Here is an 8,400-nt window from a genome sequence, read left to right on the forward strand (position 1 = left end):
AAAATCACAGAGGAGCCCTAGTCACGTAGATCTCGGTTTAATGGACCTCATATCATTGGACCTCATATCATTGTGTGTTCTCTAATTTAATTGTCAAATTCGAGCTCTTACCATTGAATTATTCTTTTCATTTTAGGGGGCGTTCTGCAAAACAAAATAGGAATACATGAGCGGGATAACCATCTTCTTTTGCTACTTCACACTTACCTGCCTGCACAGTTTTTATGCTTGAATGATCGCATCTTGAGTTGGACGCAGTTTTCCATTATTTCTGCCCTGGCATTGCATTTTCATTGGCAAATTTTCATTGGTAACTTCATTGTTGGGGATTCTACAAGTAGGCATTTTTAATGCAGTTAAAATATATTGGGCATTCCTAGTAGAACCCACACACGTCCAAGGATGAAATGATTTTGGTAATCCTTATCCTCACTATAAGGGAATCGTCATGGTTATGAATAGAATGGCCGCTTGGTGCTACTACATCCCTTTACAGGTGAGCAGGGTTAGGGGGAAACATTTGGCAGAATATATACAGGCGTTACTACTGACATTAAATCCTAAAACCCTAGACGGTTTAAGCCTTTGAATCTAGAATGATATGGGTGGGATGGGGCAATGAAAACAGTCCATGCCAGTAGTCATAAGCTGCCATGCGATAAGATGCCAACTGATGAGGGTCTAAAGTGGAGTCTTACAGTTAAGCCTTATGTTACGGCATTTGAATATGAGCACCCATGGATAACGAGGAGATCGGTTCCTTAATTGTACAACAATTGGAGCCATTTTGTGTTTATTACTGTGAATATGCCAATGATCAGTAAGGTGCAACCAGCATAATATTCTCTAGACATTTTTGTACTGACTCCCTTTTATATGCAGCATCAGTTTGTATTCCTTCCACATATACAGCAACGGGTGCTTTTCATCCTTCCTATCTGTGTATTTTCATCTCCATGTTTTTATTAGTATTCTCTTGCCAAACATCTCGGTTACAATTCATATCACTATGCCACAAAACTTTCAGAATGTTTCACTGTTTCAGAACGTCCCACCTGCTGGCAGTCATCTTTGACACTGGATTTACATTTTGAGTATGTACTTACTTTTAACTCTTATAATAGTCTCCCCATGGAAGTCTGCACAAAGTATAAATCAGCAGTGTGAATTGAGACACTCAGGGTACACATATTATAAATAAAGATTACTGGAAAATGGTCATACTTTCCCAAAAACTTTTTTTATCTAAATTTTTTTTTACCATTCATTTGACATGAAACAAAATAAAAGAGGAGCAACTGCAAAACACACTTGTATTTTGATTGTCTTTCATACCCTGGTAGATTCCCATTTCAGGGCTCATTTACAAACACAAATGCACACAGTAAAATTGCATTAATCACCATATTAATTATGCACAATGCAGCAATTTCCCCATAATTCCAGTGTAGTTGCAACACTGTGTGTAATGGAATGCAACTTTAATGAACTGAACACAAGTTTTTTTTATATACAAGCCTTTTACTTGCCATTGGGTTGCAAATCATGTCATTTCCTGTTAGGCTGCATGTGTGGGTGCAATAGGCAAAGGAACCATGGCAGATCATGGATTCAGACAGTTGTAAAGCTTGTTGTTAAAATGTGGATATGCTGGACATGCAGTAGTCTCTGAAATGCAGGTGCAAGACACTACAAATAGGTGGGGATGGGAATAGCTGAGAACAAGATGGTTTTCAACAGTAACAAGGACTAACTGCAAAGTAAAACTCAAACCCATATATTTAGCTAGTATATTAAATACTGCAAACAACCAATATTTCCAGGATTAGCCTCTAATATAGCTAATCTAATATCAGGTTCCTGGGGCAGAAACCATTCCCAAGCATCAGCATCTTTCAGTAGGATAACAATTGTCTGCTATTCTTACTTTGTATATATAGGACAGCTTTGCCATGTGTTTGTTTGCTTTTGTGAATGCTGTGGTCCTCCCGTCCTTGGAAGATTTCTTGTGGATGAGGCCACCTATTTTACTTACTGATCCATACTTGTAAGCATGGTGTGATACTGGAACACCTTACACAGCAAGCGCCGCTATTGACTGTACAGCAATGATTTTATAACATTTTTGGTTCCCATAAATTTGCTTGTAAAAAGGTTAGGGGCAATACAGGGCAGGGCATCCTAGGGCCCACCAGATAAGCTGACATTGACAGTCCACTCTCACAATTACATGTAGACAGTGATAAGTGTCATATAGACCTATGGTGGAAATAATAAAGGCTCATGGATTTTGTCTGGGCTGGAGCCCACCAGGAGATCCTCCTTTGACTGTTAGACTGTCTGGTTGTGGTTATTAGAATACCTTGCTTTATTAGCCATTTCAAAATATTTTTATGAATGTGTAGGTCAGCAAATAAGTTGTCAGACCAACCCCCCTGGGCTTTTAGTCTCTAGGAAAGCAAATAAACTTTCCTAACAAATCTCAACCCTATATGGCCATCACACTGGAACCTCCAGCTTCTACTCTAGGTCCATCAAGGAGTCCAGCCTCACCATAACTACAGTGCTAGAGTGACACCAACCTGTTGTCTCCTGTATGTTCATGCTGACAAATCTTTAGTACCAGTTTGCAACTGTGGATGTGGCCAACATTTGTGGAGCATCTATTCCTCCGTGTTCAGTGACTTTAATGGGAAGGTGTCATGAAGGGCATTGTGCATTGCATTGTTCTTTTTGTAAAGGGGATAACTGTCTCTAAAGTCGACCAAACTCACTTTCACGAATGTAACTTATTTATCAATAATTTTTCTCGAAAAAGTCAGAGCTCGAGCTCGCTCGAAGACTCAATTATTAATGTCATCCAAATTTTATATTTTTAGCCGAAAATTCGAGTATTCAAGTTTTTCACCCTGACTACACTGATTCGAGTTTTTTTCATTTGAGTTTTTTCATAAATTAGAAAACATTTGTGAGTTTTTCGAGGTATAAAAAAATCCTCACAAACCTCTAAAACGCGTCTTTTGATAAAAAAAAACCCGAAGGGGCCCATTTACTTAGTTCGAGTGAAGGAATAGAGGAAAAAAAGTTTGAATTTCGAATGGTCGAATATGGCTACTTCGACATTCGACTACGACCTTCGACTTCGAATCGAACAAAAAATCATTCGACCATTCGATAGTACTGTCTCTATAATAAATTCTTCGACCCCCTAGTTCGCCACCTAAAACCTACTGAGGCCAATGTTAGCCTATGGGGAAGGTCCCCATAGGCTTCCTAACAATTTCCTGATCGAAGGAATATCCTTTGATCGATGGATTAAAATCCTTTGAATCGTAGGAATAGCGCAAAATCGAATATTCAAAGTTATACGATTTTACTTCGACGGTCGAATATTGAGGGTTAATTAACCCTTGATATTCGACCCTAGGTAAATGTGCCCCTAAGTGTATGTACACTGCTTCTCCTTGAAAGATTGTGTCCTAAAGCACTGGATGGTTTATCACTAATTTATTAGAACAGTCAGGATTTTCATATGCATTATATAGTGCTACTTGTGTATGCTGTGCACAGTGATGTTCAGAAAAACATTGCATTAATAGGACAAACAGGGGTCAATACGATAATAAAATACAAATAGGTATAAAATACGGTTACAATCAAGATTGAAATGCAAATGTATTAGAGACGTAGAGCCCCTAAATCTCTACCAATGAAAGTAAAAGCAGGTATGAGATCCGTTATACAGAAAGCCGATATCCAGAAAGTTGCTATCCAGAAAGCTCTGCATTACAGAAAGGCCATCTCCCATAGACTCCTTTTTATCCAAATAACCCAAATTTCCTTTTTCTCTGTAATAATAAAACAGTACCTTGTACTTGATCAAAAGATATAATTAATTCTTATTGGAAGCAAAAGCAGCCTATTGGGTTTATTTAATGTTTACATGATTTTATAGTAGACTTAATTAACCCTCGATATTCGACTAGGAATTGAAATCCTTCGACTTCGATTATCGAAGTCGAAGGATTTAGCCCAGATAGTTCGATCGAAGGATAATTCCTTCGATCGAACGATTCAAAGGATTTAAAACCAACGATCGAAGGAATATCCTTTGATCAAAAAAAGTTAGCCAAGCCTATGAGGACCTTCCCCATAGGCTAACATTGACTTCGGTAGCTTTTTAGATGGCGAACTAGGGGGTCGAAGTATTTTTTAAAGAGACAGTACTTCGACTATCGAATGGTCGAATAGTCGAACGATTTTTACTTTGAATCCTTCGATTCGAAGTCGTAGTCGAAGGTCGAAGTAGCCCAAAAAATATTTCGAAATTCGAAGTTTTTAAATCTTCGAATCCTTCACTCGAAGTTAGTGAATCGGCCCCATAATGTATGAAAATCCACATAACAGAAAGATCCGTTATCCAGAAAACTCCAGGTCCCGAGCATTCTGGATAACAGGTCCCATACAGGTGTGTGTGTGTATATATATATATATATATATATATATCTATATATATATTTATATATATAGATATATATATAGATATATATATATATACTTATGTATATAAATATAGATTTATAATTCTATTTTTTTATATCACTAAAATGTGGATGCTAGTTTATATAAACTGAAAGGGAATCTGATTCTCAGTGCTTCCCTCTAGGGCTGCTATGGCAGTGCAATGGGAAGATCTTTCCCAGCCGAGCGATACAAGTCTCTTGTTTCTGATGACAAATCTCTGTTGCTGCACAGTGTGTCAGACTGTCAAGGTGACATTCATTCTAAAATGAATCATGTAGTAAATTCATATAAGTAAATATTTCATAACTAGTTTACTTAACCATTACATTCACATGCACTGCAATAAACTATTGTTTATATACTATTTTATCATAGGCAATGGATTTAAATCAGGCATGATTTCCTGGAACAGGTTATTCTAATTCTAATTTTACAAAATTCAACTTTAATTTTTTACATTTGTTACCGACTTGCTAGTCAATAGGGCCAACAAGGGATATATCTGGAATATATCACCAGCTCACTTGATATTTACAGGGTTATTATTATACGAGACAAAAATTGTTTTTTTTTTTAACGGAGAAGCCCATTTTCAGTGCTGCTCTAGTCTCTAATTAGATGAAAATGCTGATAATCACTAATCATATTTTTTCACAATCACAATTCCAAACACGTTTCTGGTTGGAAAGCCTATTGTTCTAACTGTCCTGATGTATTTTACTGAGCTTTGAACAAAACCCATCCGCATGATACAGTGAACATGCTCCTTGCACAAAGTAAAACCTTAGCAGAGTAGTGAAAGGGAAAGTGTTCCAGTGAAACACAGTTCATCATTAATTCACTGGGGTTAACGAAATTCATATTGTAGAGGTATTATCGAAGCTATTTACAACTGAAATGCCAACTTGGCACATATTTCTAGCTGCTGCTCTTTCATGTTTATCTGTTAAAGGTAAAACTCATTTGCTTCTAAGCCATTTGCTGAACTGCACACACTATTAAGCTAATAGTACGTCGCAAGAGCGGCTGAAAAAAATATATCACAACATTAAATCCAACCAAAGGAAGCATGCAAATCATTTTGTAATGAGCTGATTTTGCTGGAATGAAGTTTCCATTTTATGTTTTCTTCCTTAAACAAATTTTTACATAATAATAATATAACTAGCAGCAGCAATATACAGTATCAGTGAAATAGTAGTTTTAACTAGTTCAGAAATAGAAGACAAGAGGGGTCATGTAAATCCACAAGTACAGTTGCAGTCCCTGCACTTTCCCCGCAGTCAGCTGCACATAACACCACTTTTATTAAAGGTTCTTGTGCCAAAATGTGCTCCTTGCACTTCTCTAATGTTGTGTTCGGCACTGGTCAGTCATTCCTGCCTTCCTTTCTGCTTTTTAGTCAGAATAATAGGTTTTTATATTATATTCAAGCTTATGGTTTACATTATACTTACACAAGGTGATAGTGTGCCTTTCACTTTTAGGGGGTTAGTTACTAAACTCCGAATGCAAAAATCACAAAAAAATTGTGTTGTTTTTTTTTATATAAAATCAGACTTTTAAAAAATCACACATTTTTCAGACATTATTAAACCCAGAGGATTGAAAGGTCAGAATCTGAAAATCCGGCATCATAGACCTGTCGAGGTTGCATATAAGTCAATCAGAGTTTTAGGGTGATAATTACGGAAACTATCGTGAAAATCTGAATTTTCGGGAAAATGTAATAATAAATAAGAGTAAAAAACAGGAGCGGATTTGATCTGAGTTTATAGCAGAAAATCTTGAGATAAATTCGGATTTTGACTACACCCCTTAATGTTTTTGTCACTTGAAATTTAGGCACATGTGATGCCTATGAGTAAGTGCCCCAATACTTATGTCCTAATAAATTTTTCTACTTTTTATATTTGTCTCTTTATTTTTGGAGATCCTCACATCCTTTTGGACATAGTGTTTTTGGTTTTTGCACCTTGGGACTGAGGTGAACTGTGAGTGTTTTCTCCCTTATTATTTTTCCTATTATATTTTTGTATCTGTATTCACTTAATACTTATTTGTTGAGCGGTACCTTAGACATTCCTTGTTATGTGGCAGTAGCACAAACCAAAGTATTTTCACATGTGACGTTTTCTCAACATCCAACCTTGGCATCAGTCTTTGACTATAATGGAAATCTGCATTTACCGATAGAGCCAGGTACTAACTCTGCAAAGGTGGCATAGGGAATCTGTGAAACAAAAGTTATACCGCCCCTTTAATTTCTACATATATTTAACTTATACATGAGATCTGTTATCCAAAATGCTCGGGATATGTGGGGGTTTTTTTTTTTATAAGGGGTCTTTCCATAATTTGGAAGATAGGTCTTAATGATTTTCTTTAAGTAGGCATAAAAATCCTAATAATTTATTTAGTAGTAAATGTTAGCTAAAACAAAAGGTAATTTTCAACAGCAATTTCTTATAACAATGCAATTGTGGAATTTACTAAACAGGCGTCATTAGCAGATATTGCGCTTAATTTCAAAATGGCCATTATGGCCTGCCAGTTTGAGTCAAGATCTTTGTTGGCTGGTTTTTGGATCCAAAACAATGGCCTTACCAACTGATCGGTGATCACTGTTTATTATAATTATTATTATTTCTAGTATTACTATTGCATTTATTTATAAAGTGCCAACGTGTTCCACAATTCTGTACATACAAGTACATAGTAACTGTCAAACAAAATGATAAATTAGGTAATTTGCCAGTTATAATCTGTAGGGGTGGTGAAAATTGATACACAAGGTAAAATTTATGTAGCCATAGTATATGTACATGTAATATTGGAATATTGGAAGCTGATAGGTTATGGGTATGGAAAAAGATGTTATACACAAGCCCTACGAACGGCACAGGAATTATTGGAAGCACGAAGAGAACTCAATGATATACTAACTACGTACACTAACAGAATACAGACACTGATTAAACATCGCTATTACGAGCATGGAAATAAATGTGGAAAACTGCTGGCAAATGCGCTTAAACAACAGTTAGCGAAAAATTACATCCCCAAAATTAAAACTACTGCGGGAAACCTCGCATTCACTAATGAAAAAATTGCGGAAGAGTTTGTTCAATACTTTACGAAAGTGTACCAGATCGCTCCCACCCACACTACTGATGATATTTCTTTCCACGCTACTGCTTCCTAGTTCTTAGACCAACACAACTTGCCTAAAATCCCGGAAAATATGGAAGCACAACTTGAATCAGACATCACGACTGCAGAAATACTAAGTGCCATCTCCACAACTCCTATTGGTAAAAGCCCAGGACCAGACGGGTTTCCGATGTCTTATTACAAAGAATTCCAGCACCTGCTCTCCCCACACTTATGCAAGGCTTTCAATGATATACAGGCGGAAGCTAAGTTCTCACCCCAGTCTCTTGAGGCACAGATAACCCTCTTACTGAAACCTAATAAAGACCCGACAGACCCCGGCAGTTACCGCCCAATCTCGCTGATCAATAACGATGCGAAACTATTAGCCAAAATCATAATGAAACGAATACAGCAAATTCTCGAGCACCTGATCGACCCGGAACAAGTTGGCTTTGTACCTCATAGAGAGGCGAGAGATAATACTAATAGGTTAATCAATATCCTACACTACGCACAAACTAGGTCCCGGCAAATGCTTCTTCTCTCGACAGACGCAGAAAAAGCCTTCGACCGGGTGAACTGGCAGTTTATGTTCCAATGCTTACAGAAATATGGTTTTGGTCCAAGATTGCTAAAGTGGATCCAAGCTTTATACCATAACCCCACTGCTAAAGTGAAAATTAATAACCTTCTATCTGACCCCATAGCCATCAGAAATGG

Source organism: Xenopus laevis, chromosome 1L (assembly GCF_017654675.1).
Source record: "Xenopus laevis strain J_2021 chromosome 1L, Xenopus_laevis_v10.1, whole genome shotgun sequence".
In the NCBI taxonomy this organism is placed as follows: Eukaryota; Metazoa; Chordata; class Amphibia; order Anura; family Pipidae; genus Xenopus; species Xenopus laevis.